This window comes from Chlorocebus sabaeus, chromosome 11 (genome assembly GCF_047675955.1).
Source record: "Chlorocebus sabaeus isolate Y175 chromosome 11, mChlSab1.0.hap1, whole genome shotgun sequence".
Taxonomy (NCBI): domain Eukaryota; kingdom Metazoa; phylum Chordata; class Mammalia; order Primates; family Cercopithecidae; genus Chlorocebus; species Chlorocebus sabaeus.
Genome location: NC_132914.1, coordinates 248,757 through 271,197, shown reverse-complemented (window position 1 = coordinate 271,197; position 22,441 = coordinate 248,757). Strand labels below are relative to the sequence as shown.

Here is a 22,441-nt window from a genome sequence, read left to right as displayed (position 1 = left end):
TTTCCTTAGATTGAGTTGGGATCGACCTTCCTTTGTCTTTCATCCACTGGTCTGAGTCTAGCCCTCTGGAGTCTCATTATACAAGTTAATCCTTAATACCCCTTCTAGTTCTGCCTAGAGGAGGAGACAAGAAGGAGGGAAGCAAGGAGGAAGCCACGTTCCAAGCCACCCAAGCTTTCTTACATCACTCTGTCTACACACAAGCTGCAGGTTGCCACCTTTGACAAATTGCTTTAAAATCTTCTCTTCTTCTAATTGCTGCCAACCCTTCCTCACCCCACCCACAGAAACTTCTCTAAGAATGACCCAGGAAGTGGGGAGAGTCATAGAACCCCACCCCTGGGGACTTTTGCAGTTTAAATAGCAACATTGAGTAGTTTTCAAGTTTTTTATATTTTATAATTCTTCAGAAGAATTCCTTTATTAAATAAACACCTACATGAAACTCGAGATGGATGCATAGGTGGGTGGGCAGATGGACGGATGCAAAGGTGGATGGTTGGATGAATGGGTGGGTGGATGGATGGGTTGGTGGGAGGGAGGGAGGTAAAACAATAGGAATAGTGTAGTTAGGTAGACATACCCTAGAGCCAGATTTCAAAGGCTTGAATCCTTGCCTTGTCATTTACTAGCTGTGTGACATTGAGTAGTCACTTAGACATTCAGCACTTCAGTTTCTCATCTGATGATGGGCATAGAAGTTGAAACCCATCTCATAGGAATATTGTGACTACTGCACAAATGAATGTATGTGAAGCATTTATGATGGCACCTGGGGCAGTGGGTACCCTGTAAGTGTTTCCTATTATTATTATTACTGTTTGAGACAGAGTCTCACTCCGTCGCCAGGCTTGAGTGCGCGATCTTGGCTCACTGCAACCTCAGCCTCCCAGGTTCAGGCAATTCTTCTGCCTCAGCCTCCGGAGTAGCTGGGACTACAGGCATGCACCACCATGCCCAGCTAATTTTTGTATTTTTAGTAGAGACAGGGTTTCACCATGTTGGCCAGGCTGGTCTCGATCTCCTGACCTTATGATCCGCCCGCCTCAGCCTCCCAAAGTGCTGGGATTACAGGCGTGAGCCACCGCGCCCGGCCTCCTATTATGATTACTGCTGACTGAAGCTGGGGAGAATCTGCCCTGTCCTGACCAGTGCAAGTCCTGAGACATCGGAGCTCCTGGGAAGCACTGCTTCTAGACCACTTAACTAGTTCCTTTTCTCATTTAATGGAGCAGATAATGAGGCCCAGAGAGGAGATATCACTTGCCTAGACTCACACAAAGCCAGATTTTGAACACAGGTCTCCTGGCTCTTGGGCTTGGTGATTCTCAGAGATCTTTCCGCATGTGATGAACTGTGGGCTGAAAATCAAGGCAGTACATGAGGAATTTGAGAAGGTCCAGCAACCTGTGGCTCTGACCTGGACTGAGCTGCTCTGTCTGCTCCTGGACCCCTCCAGGAGGGGTCCCAGAGGCCTTCTGCTAATGAAGATTCAACTGGAGCCCTCTTTCGGAGTGGGCATGGAGGTGGATGCAGGCAGTGAGCTATGCAGCTGAGTTCACACTTGAACCATCTCTTAAGAGCATAGGCTACAAGGTGTTACCTGCAGTGCATGCAAAGTGCGGTGATTAATTCACAGATAAGCCTTGTCAGCTTCCCCTCATGCCCTCCCTCTCACTCTTGTCCTGACATATTAGGGCAAGTGTCTCTCTCCTCTCCAGAAAGACAGGCAATCACAGGCAGTGGTGCCCCTCTGACATTTTTGTGGGATCTGCAAGGAGACGGAGGAGAGAGGCCTTTAGTTTGTCAAAACCGGAAGAACTGTTTATCTTCTATCAGGTGACAACCCCTCACTCCTCGACTTAATAAATTGATTAACATCTACTATGTGGCCGTGTTAGGCAGGGCCACCTTCTGAGTCCACGAAGTCAATTGCCCGGTGTCCTGCACTCGAAAGTGTCCTGCATCTGGTTTAACACTCTGCTGTCACGTTAATAATGATATCTTTACACTTCCGTTTTCTCAGCGAAGTCCTGTAGGGCAAGGGAGCATGCAGAGGAGCAGAGGGGCCACATGTGGTGTGTGTGGCCGCCGTTCCCTCTGCCCCATTCGCGTAATCCTCTCCATGCCCCTGGGGAGCCGTGCTGAGGGGTGTGCGGGAAACTCCGTGGCGAGTGGAGGTCAGTGACCGAGTGAGCGGGGCTCTGACAACCTGGAGAGGCCTCACTTTCCCCTGAAACCAGAACGTGCTTGTACACAGAAAGAAGGCAATGACATTTGAGGAGACACAAACGGTGGAGAAGCCCTGTCGTATCCTCTCTTACTGGAGTTACTTCCCTGTGCTGACCGACCCCTGTGTTGAGAGGACATGAAAGGAAAGGGAAGGACACTATGGCCACAGTGCCCTGAGGGTGCCCAATCACGTCTCAGAAGCTAAGCAGGGCCGGGCCTCCTTAGTACTTGTATGGAACGAGGAAAGGAGAAGACAGAGCAGCCTATAGCTCCTGTCCTTTCAGTCCTTCCTTAGTGTCCACGATCCCAAGGTAGAGAGCGTTGCTGGAGTGTGTGGGTCTCAGGAAGTGAAACAGAAACAGTTGAGCTAGTTTTGTGCAGCATCTCTACCGTTCTGATAAGAATGAAATACATGCACATGTCTGAGCTATGGAATGTGAATTGTGTAATTGTGTGGATTCTACATATGAGGTCAATGCTAATATTTTCGTTTATAACTTGCATCCTACAATACAAAAACAAATTGTAAAAATTAACAATAATTTAACTTTATTTATTTATTTATTTTTGAGACAGAGTCTCGCTCTGTCACCCAGGCTGGAGCGCAATGCAACAATCTTGTCCAACTGCAACCTCTGCCTCCCAGGTTCAAGCCACCCTCCTGCCTCAGTCTCCCGAGTAGCTGGGATTACAGGCACCTGCCACCACCCCCAGCTAATTTTTTGTATTTTTAGTAAAGATGGGGTTTCACTATACTGTCCAGGTTGGTCTTGAACTCCTGACCTCGTGATCCACTCACCTCAGTCTCCCAAAGTGCTGGGATTACATGTGTGAGCCATCGCACCTGACCTCACGCCTGTAATCCCAGCACTTTGGGAGACCAAGGCGGGTGGATCACCTGAGGTCAGGAGTTCGAGACCAACCTGGCCAACATGGAGAGGTGGTCTCCATCTCCTGACTTCGTGATCCGCCCGCCTTGGCCTCCCAAAGTGCTGGGATTACAGGCGTGGGCCACTGTGCCCAGCCTTTTTCCTGCTCTTTGAACAGAAGTGCTGCATTTTCATTTTGCACTGGGCCTCATATGTTATGTAGCTGGTCCTGGTGTTAGGTACCCAGGATGCATGACAAACGAAACAGATTCATTCCCCACAGAGCTTATTAGTCTAGTGAGAGAAACATACTCAATTGAATTGTCCCAGAAATACATCATTCTAATAAGACAAGTCTATGAAAAAAGCTTAGAGCATTCCTAATCTTGCCTCTGATCAGGGCAGACTTCTCGGAGGAAGTGAAATTTAAACTGAAATGTGAAGAATGAGCAGGCATTAGTGAGGTAAAGAAGAGAGAAGGAGTGTTGCAAACACAGGGCAGTCTGTGCAAAGGCCCTGAGACACAAGGACCCTGTGGCTCGAAGACAGCCCTCTGGTTGGGGCATGCCTCTGTCTTATAGATCACATTAAGGAACAAATAATTACATTAAAAGTTATGGGATGCCATTAAGGATTTGAATAAGAGAGTCTTACAATCACATCTGTGTTTTCTAAGGGCCTGACACTGATTGGTATGTGAAGTACAGCCTGAAGGGAATAAGGCTTGTTAGAAAGGAGGCTATTGGCTGGGTGTGGTGGCTCATGCCTATAATCCCAGCACTTGGGGAGGCTAAGATGGGAGGATTACTTGAGGCCAGGAGTTCGAGATCAGCCTGGCCAACATGGTGAAACTCTGTCTCTACTAAAAATACAAAAATTAGTGGGTTGTGGTGGTGAGCACCTATAATCCTAGCTGCTTGGGAGGCTGAGGCAGGATAATTGCTTGAACCTGAGAGGTGGAGGTTGCAGTGAGCCCAGACTGCGCCACTGCACTCCAGTCTGGGTGACAGAGACTTCCTTTCCAAAAAAAAAGGAAGGAAGGAAGGAAGGAAAGAAGGAAGGAAGGAAGGAAGGGAAGGAAGGAAGGAGGGAAGGAAGGAAAGAAGGAAGGAAGGAAAGAAGGAAGGAAGGAAGGAAGGAAGGAAAGAAGGAAAGAAGGAAGGAAGGAAAGAAGGAAGGAAGGAAAGAAGGAAGGAAGGAAGGAAGGAAGGAAAGAAGGAAAGAAGGAAGGAAGGAAAGAAGGAAGGAAGGAAAGAAGGAAGGAAGGAAGGAGGAAGGGAAGGAAGGAAGGAAGGAAGGAAGGAAGGAAGGAAGGAAAGAAGGAAGGGGGCTATTGCGGTAATGCAGGTGAGAACCCATGGTGGCTTAGGCAGTGGTGGAGATGGAGGAATTGATTGGGTTCAATAAATAGGAGGAAATGCGATGGATTGGGTGGGAGTAGGGAAACAGAGGAGAAGGGGTATCAGGAATGCTGCCTAGGTTTCTGGTCTGTGCCACTGTGTGGATGGTGAGGTTATCTACTAGAGAATGTGTCCGTGGTAGAGGCCAAGGTCTGAAAGTGGAAGGGGAAGAGTGAGAGAGAAGATTGTAAGCTTACCTTTATGTTCAGTTGAGGTCCTTTTGCAACATACAAGCAGCAGTATGAAGAATTCCATTGATATATATTGTCTGGAGCCCAGAAGTGAGGTTTAAATAAGAAGAAATAAACTCGCTCGTAAAAATTGTAGACACACAGAAGGCTTGAACAGGAACTTCACAAAATAGATTATCCAAATGACCAATAAACACATAAGTACTCAACATCATTAGCCATTAGAAAAATGCGAATTAAAACCACAATGAGATACCATTTCACACTAGAATAACTAAAATGTTAAAAGACTGACAATGCTAAATGTTCCCAGGATGCAGAACAACCAAAACCCTCATATATTATGGGGGACATGGAAAATTGTACAACTGCTTCGGAAAACAGGTCGTTTCTTCAGAAGTTCAATATATACATACCATACAACTCAGCCATTGCATTCCTATTTACCCCATGGAAATAAAATCATTTGTCTACTGAAATATTTGCAAAATAATGTTCATTGCAGCTCTAGAGATTCTAACCCTCAACGGAAACAACCCAATGTGCATGGATTGTGACTAGATGACAAATGGTGGCCCATCTATACAATGGAATATTGCTCTTCAACAGAAACAACTACCGGTCCATGTGACAACATGATGAGTGAAAAAAGTCAGATGTAAAAGAGAACATATGTATGATGCAATTTATATGACACTCTAGAATAGGCAAAACTAATCCTTAGTGACAAAATCAGATCTGAGGTTGCCTGGGGCAGAGAGGGGGGTGGCTGACGGCAAGGAGGTGTGGGGAGGGTTGTGAATTCTGGGGAGTGATGGAGCTGCTCCGCATCTCAATTTTGATGTGGTTACACAACTGTATGCATTTGTCAAAACTCACAGAACTATAAATTTTACTGCATGTATATTTTACCTTAATTAAAAATTTTAAAAAATGGAAGATATGAATTTAGGTAAGATTCACTAAGTGATGAGGATAGAGTTGGGTTACAAGAGAACTGCTGCCTCCATCTTGCATGGGAGAAAAATGAAGCTCAGAGAATTGAAGTGGCTTCCCCAGGATCACACAGCTACTATGTAGCATAGCCGGGGCTCAAAACCAGAGCCATCTGATCAGAAGGCCCATATTCTTTGCCTCCCATTGACCAAGCCCAGGCCAATGGCTGAGCATGATGGCCAAGCAGGGAGGAGGGCCAGCTCCTCTTCAAGGAGGAAAACAGTGTGCCGTTCTTTATGTATGTAAATGACGTTCTGTTCCTCACCCATCACCAATCACACAGGTACTTAGGTTGCAAGGTGTGGGGACTGCCATGGTGATGATGGCTCTCCCCACCAGTCCTCAGTGGGAATACCAGCAAGATTCCAGGCCACAGTAAGGGATTCTTTCTGGGCTCTCCAGACACCCAGAGGGTCACAATGAGATCTGCTCCAGAGGAGAAATCATACCCTGCCCCAAGTGACCAGGGATCTTGACACTGACATAGCTCTTTACTCTTTCCAACTCCAGAAGTATTAACTAGAAACAACTATATTTTCCAGCCCTGAGCTCGTGGACCAGCTCTAGATCTTGGGATCTGATCTCTCCCTACGACTGTTACAACTGCCTCAAGATGGCTCACTCTGCCTCCTGTCCCATCCCACTCCTAACCGCTCTCCACACTGCTACAAGAGGGGTTTCCTTATACCTTATACAAAAATTAACTCAGATAGATTAAAGACTTAAATGTAAAACCCCAAACCATAAAAATCCTAGAAGAAAATCTAGGCAATACCATTCAGAACATAGGCATGGGCAAAGATTTTATGACAAACTTGCCAAAAGCAATTGCGACAAAAGCTAAAATTGACAAATGGGACCTAATTAAACTAAAGAGCTTCTGAACAACAAAAGAAACTATCATCAGAGAGCACAGGTAACCTACAGAATGGGAGAAAATTTTCACAATCTATTCATCTGACAAAGGTCTAATATCCAGAATTTACGAGGAACTTAAACAAATTTACAAGAAAAAAACCAACCCCATCAAAAAGTGGGCAAAGACATGAACAGACACTTCTCTAAAGAAGACATTTATGCAGCCAACAAACATATGAGAAAAAACTTAACATCACTGATCATTAGAGAAATGCAAATCAAAACCACAGTGAGATATCACTTACGCCCGTCAGAATGGCAATTATTAAAAAGTCAAGAAACACAGATGCTGGGGAGGCTGTGGAGAAATCGGAACGCTTTTATACTGCTGGTGGGAATGTAAATTAGTTCAACCATGGTGGAAGACAGTGTGGCGATTCCTCAAGGGTCCAGAACCAGAAATACCATTTGACCCAGGAATCCCATTACTGGATATATACCCAAAGGAATAGAAATCATTCTTTTATAAAGACACACGCACACGTATGTTTATTCACAATAGCAAAGACATGGAACCAACCCAAATGTCCATCAGTGATAGACTGGATAAAGAAAATGTGGTACATATACACCCTGGAATACTATGCAACCACAAAAAGGAATGAGATCATGTCCTTTGCAGGGACATGGATAAAGCTGGAAAGCATCATCCTCAGCAAACTAACTCAGGAACAGAAAACCAAACACTGCATGTTCTCACTCATAAGTGGAAGCTGAACAATGACAGCACATGGACACAGGAAGAGGAACAACACACACCAGGGCCTGTTATGGGGGTGAGGGGAGGGAGAGCATCAGGACAAACAGCTAATACATGCGGGGCTTAATACATAGGTGACAGGTTGATAGGTGCAGCAAACCACCATGGCACACATTTACCTATGTAACAAGCCTACACGTTCTGTACATGTATCCTAGAACTTAAAATAAAATAAAATAAACCCAGGGAGGTAAAGACAAGAGGGAAAGAAGGGAAACAGAAACAAGAAAGGACAGTGCCAGAAGAGGGAGTCAGGCAGAAGAGGGAAGGGAGGGAGAGGAGGAGTGCACTGGAGAGCTGGACAGAGGAAGGCCTGGTGGGGCCACCATAGTTCTCTGGCTCTTCTTTGCCTGGCCAATGCCCAGAGGACCCTGCTCCCCTGGGAGCCGGGACCACACCTGCCCTTCTGTGTGTCAGCCAAGGGCAACTGGCATCCAGCAAGTGGCAGCTCCCTCATCATCCTGTCTGATCCGAATTCAACCCGCTTTCAGCCATGTGACCATGGTGGCTCCTCCCCAGGGTGGAGGTCTGTCCTGAGGCTGTCTGCACTTCCCAATGGAGCTGGCTTTGAACCCACAGCTCTTGCCTCCCTTTCCATTCCCTAGAAGGCTGGCTGCCCCTAGGGATGCTTTTGCACCAAGCCACTTTCTCCAGCTGGGGACCAGCATCAGGAGAACTCCCTTCTGTCTCGTAGGTCTGGAATGAAATGACGAGAGTGACCTTGGTCAAGTTTGACTGCTCTGTATCCAGCCATCCTCGTGTATAAAGAGGAGGAAAGGAGAGGCACTTCTGTTGCTACTGACCAGTTACCGAGTGTGGCATTGTGCAGATCACTGCACACACCTAAAGCAACCAGATGTATATCCACAGTCATCAGTGTTTTACAGAACATAGGAATAGACTCACTGTTCATTCCCCACCTGCATGACTGCATTTTCTATCATAAAGGATGCGTCAAGGAAAAGTGTGTTAGAGTTCTGACTCTAGAGGTCCACCAGCCAGAAAACGGCCTCCAGCCTCCCAGTCTCTTCCTGCTCATCATCATAACCACCCTCCATCCATGAACCCCCATGGCTCACTCGTTTTCTCTGCTAGTACTTAGTGAGCACCTCCTGTGACCTGGGCATGCAGCAGTAAATAAAACAGGCAAACACACTGGAGAGAAAGAAAGCCTGGGAGGTGGAGGTAGGAGGATCACTTGAGCCCAGGAGCTCAAGACCAGTCTGGGTAACATGGTGAAACCCTGTATCTACAAAAAAAGAAAAAAAAATGCAATGTGGTGTGCACCTGTAGTCCCAGCTACCTGGGAGGCTGGGGCAGAAGATTCGCTTGACCTGGGAGGCAGAGGTTGCAGTGAGCCGAGATCCTGTCACTGCACTCCAGGCTGGGTGACAGAACCTGTGTCAAAAAGAAAAGGAAGAAAGAAGAAGAAAGGAAATACGGCATCTTGGGGATGGGGATGGAAGCGGGCTGCAATTTTTAAAAGGGTAGCCAGGGAAGTCCTTACTGAGATTTTTAAGTAAAAATCTGAAGGAAGCAAGGGAGTGAGTCAAGCATTTACACGCAGGAAGGGCCCTCTAGGAGGAGACAGCAGTGAGAGCAAAGGCTGGGAAGCAGACGCAGGCCTGGTGGCTTTGAAGAACAGCAGAGGGCCGGCGTGGCTAAAGCAGAGGGAGTCAGGGCAGTGTGGTAGAAAGTGAAGGCAGGGAGACGGGGGAGGTGCGGATTGCTGGGGCATCACAGGCTGTGTGACTCCCAATTGCCAAGTGACAAATTCCCACAAATCCAGCAGCTGCAAATACGATCCACTGTCCCCCGTTTCTGCAGGTCAGGAGTTGGCACAGCCTAACTGGTCCTCTGTAAAGTGCCACCAAGGTGTCAGCCAACACTGGGTTCTCATCTAGGGCTCGGCTGTGTGGATGGCTCTGCTTCCAAGCTCACACGGCAGCTTTCAGTCCATGCAGGCTGCTGGATACAAGACCTCAGCTTCCTGCTGAGCGTCTGGAGGCGGCTCTTAGCTCCTTGCAGCTGATCCCCTCCATGAGGCAGCTTGCAACACGGCAGTCTGCTTCTTCAAAGGCGGCGAGAGAGAGAGAGTCCCCAGAAAGACCGGTTATTATCTTAACATTTTATTTATTTATTTTTTGAGACAGAGTCTCGCTCTGTCACTGAGGTTGGAGTGCAATGGCATGATCTTGGCTCACTGCCACCTCCACCTCCTGAGTTCAAGCGATTCTCCTGCCTCAGGCTCTCGAGTAGCTGTGATTACAGGCATGCACCACTATGCCCAGCTAATTTTTGTATTTTAGTAGAGGTGGGGTTTTGCCATGTTGGCCAGCCTGGTCTCGAACTCCCGACCTCAGGTGATCCACCCGCCATGGCCTCCCAAAGTGTTGGGATTACAGGCATGAGCCACTGCGCCCGGCCAGTGATCTTATATAATATGGTCAGTACACGAATCACATATACACTGCCACCTTCATAAGCAAGCCACAGGTTCTGTTTACAACCAGAGAAGGGGATTATTCAAGGGTGTGAATGGCAGAGGTGGGGGTTGTGAGGGTCACCTTAGTATCTGCCACCACAGCCTATCCTCTCATGTCCCTTATGCATGTGAAGTACATTCACCCTTCTTCCCAAGATCCCTCATCTTCCAGTCCAGAATCTCATCTAAATCGGGTTTAGGTGTAGAACAGATTTCTTTGGATGTTCCTCTGATCTGGAAAACTAAAGATACGAGTTATCTGCCTCCTACATATGCAACACACAATGGTGGGTAAAGCTTGAGACATTGCTGTTCAGAAAGAGGTAGCAGGGGAGGGATGAAGGAACGGTGATTCTGAAATCCAGCGGGACAAATGCTGGTGTTCCCTAAATAGGTTTTAAGATGTGGGAATATTCCATGTCTCTTGGCTCTGCCTTCTGGGCTTCTGCCTCTGGGTCTTCCTTCTTTTTTCATGAAAGATCCATGTGTTTGCAGCCAAGTAGTTTTGTCAGCCTTCTTGACAGTCGAGTATGGGGGCTCTGACAGTCTTCTTTCATTTTGCACTCTGTCCCTTACGGACCAATCTACCAGCACTCTGGGTGAAACAGCTTTCTCAAACCCTTTGCCTGTCTTCTGCGGGTTTCAGTGGGGCTCACAGTCGATTTGTCAAGAGCCATACCCAGGAATCTGTTAGAGATAAGCTCTTCTCTACCTTTCCACCTTCGGCTCCTGCCAAGATGGCCCCCGGGGTAACTCACTGAAGCTTCCCAGAGGCCCTAAGGTTTGGTTGAGAGGTTGTGCATGGTACACCCTTAATCTCTTGCAACAGGCCTCTGTGTGACTCATGGCTACTCCCATCCTTTGATCTTTATGCAGAGTCAACAAAAGACTGTACAGTTACACCCTATGCCACACACTCAGAAGCCGTTTGTTAATTTCAGCATCTTTTGCCATGTGGGGAGACGGACAATTTTCAAAATCATCAAGTCCTGATTCAGTTTTAACAGTCTAAAAACCAGTCTCTTTCTCAATTTATCTCTCTTCTCTCACACTGTATTATAAGCACTAAGAAGAAACCAGGTAGCACCCTCAACATTTTACTTGGAAATCTCCTCAACTGCATACCCAGTGTATCACTTACATGCGTTTTCCACATAACTGCAGGGGACCATTTTTCTAAGCTTTCTGCTCCTACCTAACAAGGATCCCTCTCCTCCAGCTTCTAGCATGAAAATCCTCACTGCCTTTGAGCAGTGGCGAGTCCTCCGAGCCCAGATATCCAGCAGCAGTCTGTTCACCAAAGAGTCTGTCTGTCACCACCTGGGCCATTTTTAAGGGACTAGGGCTTTCGTCTGAGATGAGGCTTTGAGCTGAGGAGCCACATGATGTGACATGGTTAAGGATGCTCCAGCTTCCCTGTTGAGAATAGACTTAAGGGGCAAAAATGGAAGCAGAAGAGCAGTTAGGGGCTCCTGTGACACCCCATGGAAGGCAGGGTCTGGGCTGTGTCACTGGACTGACACTAACACCGTTCGCTCGCACTTCTGAGAGGTCCCTGGAACTTCCCCAGCAGAGGAGATTCCTTGCCAGCAGGCCTCAGCCCCTCCCCTTCAACTTTACTCAGGACCTGGCCTCCCCTCCTGAAGGTCTCTGGAGCCGAACGCACGCTTCAGCCCACTGTCACAGACAGCTCTTCCTTCGACTGCGTTCTGTCTGTCCACAAAATATCACCAGAGAGTCTTCTGTGAGTGCAGCATGGTGTGAACACTGGGAGGACCAGGAGAAATAAGACAGCTGCTGTGCTGGAGAAGCTCGCGCCCCGTGGTGGTGATACTGCCGGAGGCAAGACCACTATGCCAGCACAGGAACAAAGATGGCAGGGGCCCAGGGGAATTCAGGAGTGCAGATCTGGGGGCATCCGAGGGGCTCCTAAGCCTCATATAAATGACGTGTCACAGCCTGCTCCAGGAAACACCTTCTTAAGCGTTGGAGTTTTCTCTGTGCACCCTATCCCCGCCCTACCAAGCCACCCTTGGCTCTGCCTTCAGGAGACTCTGCTTGGCCTCCCTAATTCCTCTCTTCTCCTTGAAGCCAGAGTGAGGTCCCTCTGGGCAGCCTTTATGTCTAGAGAGAGCCGTCCAATAGAAACATAAGGTGAGCAACATGCATAATTTTAAAGTTTCTAGTAGGTAACATTAAACATTTTTAAGTGAAATTAACTTTAAAAAGACATTTACTTAACCCAATATATCCAAAAGATTATCATTTCAACATGCAATCCTATTTTAAAAACGACTAATGAGGTACCTGAAAAAAAAAATCCCTTTTCATACTAAGTCCTAGAAGGTCTTTATTTTATACTTATAGGACATCTGAGTTTGGATGTTACCTTTTTATTGGAAGTATGGGATCTGTATTTAGATTTCACTGAATTTACACTGAAAAGGTAGGTTCACATACCCAAGTTGTCTCACACATAATTCAATGTTTTCTGGTAACTGGATGGAGTATCAGTTTATATATTTATCTTTGCATTAGTTAAAAAACAAATCAATGGTTCAGGTCCTCAGCCGCACATAGGCAGCTTTCTCCATGGTCCAAATAGTTGCCCGAATTCACCCAGACCCCACTGTCCTCCCCTTTTTCATGCAGACATTCAAACAACTGCCTCCCTTCCTCCCGGCACCCCCACCCCATCACCAGCAGCTTCCGAACCAGTTTCCCTCCTGTCCTCATCTCAGCGTCCCTCAGCGTCCCACGACTCACACACACAGCTGGCTCCCGTGGCCCACTTTTCACCTGGTCCTCATAATCTATGCGTAAACATTAACATACCAGAGAGTCAATCTGCATACTGATTACTTCTGCTCTGGTCAAATTCTTGCTTCCAGGATCAGGAGGCTTACCTCCCTACCCCAAACTAGGCCTGAGGAAGTCATGTCTTGCCTTCCTGTCACCCCTCCTGTGGTTGCTTGTCTTATGAGACAAGGGGTGTCTCAGAACAGGGAAAATGCCTGCACTTGGGTGGTAGCGGTTTGGGGAGTGCCCGTTGGGGTGTGTGTTGTGGGAGGAGGACTTTTCACATATGGCTCATGGTGTCAGGATGATTTTCTTGTTAAATAAGCACCTAAAGGATGATTTCACATTTCATACTTCTAAGTTTTTATAATTTAAATTCCTTCCCCCAGGCGGGTCTTTTTTTTTTTTTTTTTCTCAAGCTTTAGATCTCTGGCTAGAATTGGTCTGATTTGCATAATCCTGCCCCTGAGATATAGCCCCACCCCTGAGAGCCCCCTCAGAGCTACCCACAGCCAGGACACCTCTGCTGGCCTCCTCTTCCCCAGCCTTCCCACGTGTGGCAGGCCCCTGGCTCTGGCCTCTCCCTATCTGGAAATGAGCCAGCTGCACCGCTGCTGACAGTGGCTGGGATAATCCTCCCTGAGCTGTTCCTAGGATTAGTTCTGCGGCCCCGTGCCCAGCTCCCACACAAGTGGGGTTTCGGGGCTGTGGACCCTGTGCCAGGAAAGGAAGGGTGCAGCTCCTGTAATGCAGAGCAGCCGGGGCAGTGGGTACCAGGCTTCAGGCTCCCTTTCTCACCCTACGGAGGGCAGGCCCCTGAGCTCCATTCTCCCCCAAGGTTGCAGAGGGGGCAGGAATTGGGGGTGGCAGGAGAGCCGTAAGGTCTCCAGGTGGGTCATTCTGGGCTCAGAGATGGGTGCCAAAGCTCCCATGCCCTCCCTGTGAAAACAGAGTCCTCTCTCACCTGGGAGAGCCAGCTGCTGCCTTGAGAAGGATGCATTTATGGCTTCATGAAGTCTTTCCTGACCCCTGATGCTGCTAACTATAGGTAAGCCTGAGCAAATCTGGGGGAGCCTCATTTTGGCATGAGAAAGAGATGGCTTCTTCTAAGCCCACTGGCCATGATCCCAGGATTATAACACATTCTAGCTCAAGTCCAGGACTTTGCAGAACACAGGAGATCCTCCACGAGAGGTAGTATAATATAGAGGATATGTGTGCTTATTAAGAGGCTGCAGCCAGGCGCGGTGGCTCACACCTGTAATCCCAGCACTTTGGGAGGCCGAGGCGGGTGGATCATGAGGTCAGGAGATCGAGACCATCCTGGCTAACACGGTGAAACCCCGTCTCTACTAAAAATACAAAAAGTTAGCCGGGCGTGGTGGCGGGCGCCTGTAGTCCCAGCTACTCGGGAGGCTGAGGCAGGAGAATAGCATGAACCCGGGAGGCGGAGCTTGCAGTGAGCTGAGATCCGGCCACTGCACTCCAGCCTGGGCGACAGAGCGAGACTCCGTCTCAAAAAAAAAAAAAAGAAAAAGAAAAGAAAAAGAGGCTGCCTGTCTGACCTTGGACAAGTTCTTTTTATTTATTTATTTATTTATTATCTTTGTTTTATAGAGACAAAGTCTCACTATGTTGCTCAGGCTGGTCTCGAACTCCTGACCTCAAGTGATCCTCCCACCTTAGCCTCCCAAAGTGGTGGGATTATAGGCATGAGCCACTGCACCTGGCCGACCTTGGGCAAGTTCTTATACCCCTCAAAGCCTCATTTTTCTCCAATCGTAAAAGGGAATGATGGTAATATTTTCCCCACCAAATTCTTGTAAGTATTACACATTGTATATGTATCTTGCACACGATTAAGCTCTAAACACTTATTAGGAAGCAGGAGTGGCATTTGAAACAAACAGCTCTTTTCCCACAGGTCGGATGCCCTCACAGAATTGAGATTATATATGTAAAGCAGCAAGCGCCTAGCCTGGCACAGAGGAGGAGAGCTAAACATGACATCCAGCAGGTGGTCAGTGGAATCCAGTATTCCTACCCCTCTCTCTAGTCTCCTCTCCGCCCCTCTCCCTTTCAGGGGCACCAAACTGCTTGTGGTCTTGCCTATTCCCACTCCCTGGCCGACTAAACATTTTCTCACCTCCTGATCATCAGCAGCAGAAACTGGCTACTCTTCCTCCGGGTAGACGGCCAGACTGTATTTCCCAGCTGCCCCTGCAGTGAGATGCAGCCGTCGGAGCCAGCACTGGCCAATGGACTCTGCACGGGAGCGATGCACGCTGCCTCCAGGCTTGTCCCTGAAACCTCCCACGTGGCCTCCGCTTGCTCTTCCCACTTCCAAGGAGCACGACAATCATGGAAGACCCAGATTAGCAATGGCAGAGCCATAGATGGGAGGAACCTGGGTCCTTGACTTAAAGTATCACGGATTTGGACGTTTTCTTAGTGAGAAATAAGCTTGCATTGTGTTTAAGCCTTTATTTGTTTATAGTTGGTTACAGCAACTGCCTTCTTTTAATTAAAACACTCATGCCGCTTCATGTTGCTGGAATGCTTGTAACCCTGCCCTGCTTCACCAGGGTAACCCCTACTTGGCCTTTAAGTTTATCTCTGCTGTCACACCGTCCAGAAGGCCTTCTCCCAGCACCACGACCGCTCCACCAAGGGTTAGATGTCTTCCGCAGATGCTGCACAGCTGGCTGCCCTTTGCCTACCCTCCCCTTGTTTGTCATAGAATCCTAAGACTCCTGTGCAGTTAGAAGCAGTCGTGTGGTCTAGTGCTGGACAGTAAGACGTAAGAGCAAGTCAATGGGTGGAGATTCTTAGGAAAGCTTTTTAAAAAGAAAGAGATTGGGCTCCTTTCTGCCTTTTACCATTTTTGTGTATGTTTGCCTTCTTCCCACCTGGGACTCTGATGCAGCACCTGTGAATGGCCACACATGTTAGAACTCTTAGGCTGAAACCCACGTTCTCAGGCAGAGCAGAAGGAAGTCCTGGGTTCCTGAAGGCACCATGGAGCCACCACGTCAGCCCCATGCTGCCGACCTCCTTTCTCCTGTTGTGTGGAGAATATGAACCCTGGTGCTTGAGCTTGCAGTCGGGTTTCTCTTGGCCACAGTTAAGAAAGTAATCTTAACTGGATGGGCTCCTCTGTGAGTGCTCCTAGGCACCTGGCTCCCCTCCATGGCGCCTATCAAAACGCACATCTCACTCGCATCATCTGATTACGTGTCTCCTTCCCTGGCTTGCTTGAAGGCACAGGGCAAACAATCGATAATCGTGCTGAGAGAATGGTGACAGGTACATTGTTCTGTTTTCCTCATCCTGGATCTGAGGAAAGGAAAAGGTTTCCCAGAAGGACACAGAAAAGGCCAGTAGCATCTCCTCCCCATTTCCTCTGTAGGTGAAGCATCAGCTCTGTGATCTCTGAGGTCTTTCAAGCTGTCACTTTTTTTGATTCCACCTCATATGCAGTAAATTTCCACACCAAAAAGGAGAAGACAGTATCAAACATAGCCTTGGACCTCACACTGGTGAAAGTCAAGGAATACATGCAGGATAAAAACAATTAGTACTTGTAGGGCACTTCTTATGCCACAGCATCTTTTTTTTTTTTTTTTTCTCAGACAGAATCTGACTCTGCTGTCCAGGCTGGAGTGCGGGGGTGTGACCAAGGCTCACTGCAGCCTTGACTTCCTGGACTCCAGCAATCCTCCCGCCTCAGCTTCCTGAGTAGCTGGGACTACAGGTGCATGCCACCACACTCAGCTAATTTTTAATTTTTTATAGAGACAGGTCTCATTTTGTTGCCCAGGCAGGTCTCAAACTCTTGGGCTCAACTGATCCTCCTGCGTCAGCCTCCCAAAGTGTTGGGATTATACTCTAGTTGCTCTTCAGATCACATAAATCTCTCATCTTTGAGAGCAGTGGTTCTCCCAGCACGTCATTTGAACTCTGAGAACAGACAGACTGCCTCCTCAAGTGGGTCCCTGACCCCTATGTAGCCTAACTAGGAGACATCTCCCAGTAGGGGCCGACAGATACTTCACATAGGTGGCTGCCCCTCTGGGACGAAGCTTCCAGAGGAAGGATCAGGCAACAATATTTGCTGTTCTGCAATATTTGCTGTTCTGCAGCATCCCCTGGTGATACCCCAGCAAACAGGGTCCGTAGTGGACCTCCAGCAAACACCAACAGGTCTGCAGCTGAGGGACCTGACTGTCAGAAGGAAAACTAACAAACAGAAAGGAATAGCATCAACGTCAACAAAAAGGACATCCACACCAAAACCCCATCTGTAGGTCACCAATATCCAAGACCAAAGGTAGATAAAATCACAAAGATGGGGAGAAACCAGAGCAGAAAAGCTGAAAATTCTAAAAAGCAGAGTGCCTCCACCTCTTCTCCAAAGGATTGCAGCTGCTTGCCAGGAATGGAACAAAGCTGGACAGAAGTTGACTTTGATGAGTTGACAGAAGTAGGCTTCAGAAGGTCGATAATAACAAACTTCTCCGAGCTAAAGGAGCATGTTCTAACCTATTGCAAGGAAGCTAAAAACCTTGAAAAAAGGTTAGACGAATGGCTAACTAGAATTTAAACAGTGTAGAGAAGACCTTAAATGACCTAATGGAGCTGAAAACCATGGGACGAGAACTTCGTGACGCATGCACAAGCTTCAATAGCCGATTCGATCAAGTGGAAGGAAGGGTATCAGTGACTGAAGATCAAATTAATGAAATAAAGTGAGAAGACGAGGTTAGAGAAAAAAACAGTAAAAAGAAATGAACAAAGCCTCCAAGAAATATGGGACTATGTGAAAAGACCAAATCTACATTTCATAAGTATACCTGAAAGTGATGGGGAGAATGGAACCAAGTTGGAAAACACTCTTCAGGATATTATCCAGGAGAACTTCCCCAACCTAGTAAGGCAGGCCAACATTCAAACTCAGCAAATACAGAGAACACCACAAGGATACTCCTCAAGAATAACAACACCAAGACACATAATTGTCAGATTCACCAAGGTTGAAATGAAGGAGAAAATGTTAAGGGCAGCCAGAGAGAAAGGTCGGGTTACCCACAAAGGGAAGCCCATCAGACTAACAGCGGATCTCTTGGCTGAAACCCTACAAGCCAGAATAGAGTGGGGGCCAATATTCAAAATTTTTAAAGAAAAGAATTTTCAACCCAGAATTTCATATCCAACCAAACTAAGCTTTATAATGAAGGAGAAATAAAAGCCTTTACAGACAAGTAAACGCTGAGAGATTATGTCACCACCAGGCCTGCCTTACAAGAGCTCCTGAAGGAAGCACTAAACACGGAAAGAAACAACCGGTACCAGCCACTGCAAAAACATGCCAAATTGTAAAGATCATTGATGCTATGAAGAAACTGCATCAACCAACAGGCAAAATAACCAGCGAACATCATAATGACAGGATCAAATTCACATATAACAATATTAACCTTAAATGTAAATGGGCTAAATGGCCCAATTAAAAGACACAGACTGGCAAATTGGATAAAGGTTCAAGATCCAACAGTGTGCTGTATTCAGGAGACCTATCTCATGTGCAGAGACACACATAGGCTCAAAATAAAGGGATGGAGGAAGATCTACCAAACAAATGGAAAACAAAACAAAACAAAACAAAAATCAGGGGTTGCAATCCTAGTCTCTGATAAAACAAACTTTAAACCAACAAAGATCAAAAGAGACAAAGAAGGCCATTATATAATGGTAAAGGGATCAGTTCAACAAGAAGAGCTAACTATCCTATATACATATGCAACCAATACAGGAGCACCCAGATTCATAAAGCAAGTCCTTAGGGACCTACAAAGAGACTTAGCCTCCCACACAGTAATAATGGGAGACTTTAACACCCTACTGTCAATATTACACAGATCAATGAGACAGAAGGTTAACAAGGATATACAGGACTTGAACTCAGCTCTGCACCAAGCGGATCTAATAAACATCTACAGAACTCTTCACCCCAAATCAACAGAATATACTTTCTTCTCAGCACCACATCACACTTATTCTAAAATTGACCACATAGCTGGAAGTAAAGCACTCCTCAGCAAATGTAAAAGAACAGAAATCACAACAAACTGCCTCAGACCACAGTGCAATCAAATTAGAACTCAGGATTAAGAAACACACTCAAAACTGCACAACTACATGTAAACTCAACAACCTGCTCCTGAATGACTACTGGGTAAATAATGAAATGAAGGCAGAAATAAAGATGTTCTTTGAAACCAATGAGAACAAAGACACAACATACCAGAATCTCTGGGACACATTTAAAGCAGTGTGTAGAGGGAAATTTATAGCACTAAATGTCCACAACAGAAAGCAGGAAAGATCTAAAATTGACACCGTAACATCTAAAAGAACTAGAGATCATTAAACATTAACATTAAAAGAACTAGAGAAGCAAGAGCAGACAAAGTCAAAGCTTAACAGAAGGCAAGAAATAACTAAGATCAGAGCAGAACTGAAATAGATGGAGACACGAAAAACCCTTCAAAAAATCAGTGAATCCAGGAGCTGGTTTTTTGAAAAGACCAACAAAATTGATAGACTGCTAGCAAGACTAATAAAGAAGAAAAGAGAGAAGAATCAAATAGACACAATAAAAAATGATAAAGGGGCTATCACCACTGATCCCATAGAAATACAAACTACCATCAGAGAATACTATAAACATCTCTATGCAAATAAACTAGAAAATCTAGAAGAAATGGATAAATTCCTGGACACATACACCTTCCCAAGACTAAACCAGGGAGAAGTTGAATCTCTGTATAGACCAACAACAGACTCTGAAATTGAGGCAATAATTAATAGCCTACCAACCAAAAAAAGTCCAGGACCAGATGGATTCACAGCTGAATTCTACCAGAGGTACAAGGAGGAGTTGGTACCATTCCTTCTGAAACTATTCCAATCAATAGAAAAAGAAACAATCCTTCCTAACTCATTTTATGAGGCCAGCATCATCCTGATACCAAAGCCTGGCAGAGACACAACAAAAAAAGAGAATTTTAGACCAATATCCCTGACGAACATTGACGTGAAAATCCTCAATAAAATACTGGCAAACCAAATCCAGCAGCACATCAAAAAGCTTATCCACCAATGATCAAGTCGGCTTCATCCCTAGGATGCAAGGCTGGTTCAACATATGCAACTCAATAAATGTAATCCATCACATAAACAGAACCAATGACAAAAACCGCATGATTATCTCAATAGATGCAGAAAAGGCCTTTGACAGAATTCAACAGCACTTCATGCTAAAAACTCTCAATAAACTAGGTATTGATGGAACATATATCAAAATGATAAGAGCTATTTATGACAAACCCACAGCCAGTATCATACTGAATGAGCAAAAACTGGAAGCATTCTCTTGGAAAACTGGCACAGGGCAAGGATGCCCTCTCTCACCACTCCTATTCAACACAATGTTGGAAGTTCTGGCCAGAGCAATCAGGCAAGAGAAAGAAATAAAGGATATTCAATTAGGAAAAGAGGAAGTCAAATTGTCCCTGTTTGCAGATGACATGATTGTATATTTAGAAAACCCCATTGTCTCAGCTCAAAATCTCCTTAAGCTGATAAGCAACTTCAGCAAAGATTCAGGATACAAAATCAATGTGCAAAAATCACAAGCATTCCTATACACCAATAACAGACAAACAGAGAGCCAAATCATGAGTGAACTCCCACTCACAATTGCTACAAAGAGAATAAAATACCTAGGAATCCAACTTACAAGGGATGTGAAGGACCTCTTCAAAGAGAACTACAAACCAGTGCTCAATGAAATAAAAGAGGACACAAACAAATGGAAGAACATCCCATGCTCATGGATAGGAAAAATCAATATCATGAAAATGGCCATACTGCCCAAGGTAATTTATAGATTCAATGCCATCCCCATCAAACTACCAATGACTGTCTTCACAGAATTGGAATAAACTACTTTAAAGTTCAAATGGAACCAAAAAAGAGGCTGCATTGCCAAGACAATCTTAAGCCAAAAGAACAAAGATGGAGGCATCACACTACCTGACTTCAAACTATGCTACAAGGCTACAGTAACCAAAACAGCATGGTACTGGTACCAAAACAGAGATATAGACCAATGGAACAGAAAGAGGTCTCGGAAATAACACCACACATCTACAACCATTGAATCTTTGACAAACCTGATAGAAACAAGAAATGGGGAAAGGATTCCCTATTAAAGAAATGGTGCTGGGAAAACTGGCTAACCATATGTAGGAAGCTGAAACTGGATCCCTTCCTTACACCTTACACAAAAATTAATTCAGGATGGATTAAAGACTTAAATGTTAGACCTAAAACCATACAAACCCTAGAAGAAAACCTAGGCAATACCATTCAGGACATAAAGACTTCATGACTAAAACTCCAAAAGCGACGGCAACAATAGCCAAAATAGACAAATGAGATCTAATTAAGCTGAAGAGCTTCTGCAAGGCAAAAGAAAATACCATCAGAGTAAACAGGCAACCTACAGAATGGGAGAAAATTTTTGCAATCTACCCATCTGACAAAGGGCTAATATCCAAAATCTACAAAGAACTTAAACAAATTTACAAGAAAAAAACAAACAGCCCCATCAAAAAGTGGGCCAAGGGTATGAACAGACACTTCTCAAAAGAAGACAGTCATGCAGCCAACAAACACATGAAAAAATGCTCATCATCACTGGTCCATCAGAGAATTCAAATCAAAACCACAATGAGATACCATCTCATGCCAATTAGAATGGCAATCATTAAAAAGTCAGGAAACAAAATTAGCCAGGCGTGGTGGTGGGCACCTGTAGTCCCAGCTACTCCGGAGGCTGAGGCAGAAGAATGGCGGGAACCCAGGAGGCGGAGCCTGCAGTGAGCCCGGATTGCACCACTGCACTCCAGCCTGGGCGACAGAGCAAGACTGTGTCTCAAAAAAAAAAAAGTCAGGAAACAACAGATGCTGGAGAGGATGTGGAGAAATAGGAACACTTTTACACTGCTGGTGGGAGTGTAAATTAGTTCAACCATTGTGGAAGATAGTGTGGCAATTCCTCAAGGATCTAGAACCAGAAATACCAATCCCATTACTGGGGATATACCCAAAGGATTATAAATCATGCTACTATAAAGACACATGCACATGTATGTTTATTGTGGCACTATTCACAATAGCAAAGACTTTGAACCAACCCAAATGTCCATCAATGACAGACTGAGAAAATGTGGCACATATACAACATGGGATACTATGCAGCCATAAAAAAGGATGAGTTCACGTCCTTCGTAGGGACATGGATGAAGCTGGAAACTATCATTCTGAGCAAACTATCACAAAGACAGAAAACCAAACACTGCATGTTCTCACTCATAGGTGGGAATTGAACAATGAGAACACTTGGACATGGGGCAGAGAACGTCACACACCGGGGCCTGTCGGGGGGTGGGGGCTGGGGGAGGGAGAGCATTAGGAGAAATACCCAATGTAAATGATGAGTTGACGGGTGCAGCAAACCAACATGGCGCATGCATACCTATGTAACAAACCTGCACATTGTGCACACGTACCCTAGAACTTAAAGTATAAAAAAAGAAAAAGAAGAGAAAAAAAAATTGTTCACCTTTTACCAAAGTGTTGGGATTATAGGTGTGAGCAACCACGTCTGGTCCTTTTTTTCTTTTTTTAATTGAGGTGAAATTCACATAAATTTGACCATTTTA

At 45.9% G+C, this 22,441-nt stretch overlaps 1 pseudogene; it reads left to right on the top strand.

The window, feature by feature from the left end:
- Window positions 1-1,349: 1,349 nt before the first annotated feature.
- On the top strand, window positions 1,350-14,879 carry LOC103218345 (uncharacterized; annotated as a pseudogene).
- The last annotated feature ends 7,562 nt before the right edge of the window (window positions 14,880-22,441 follow it).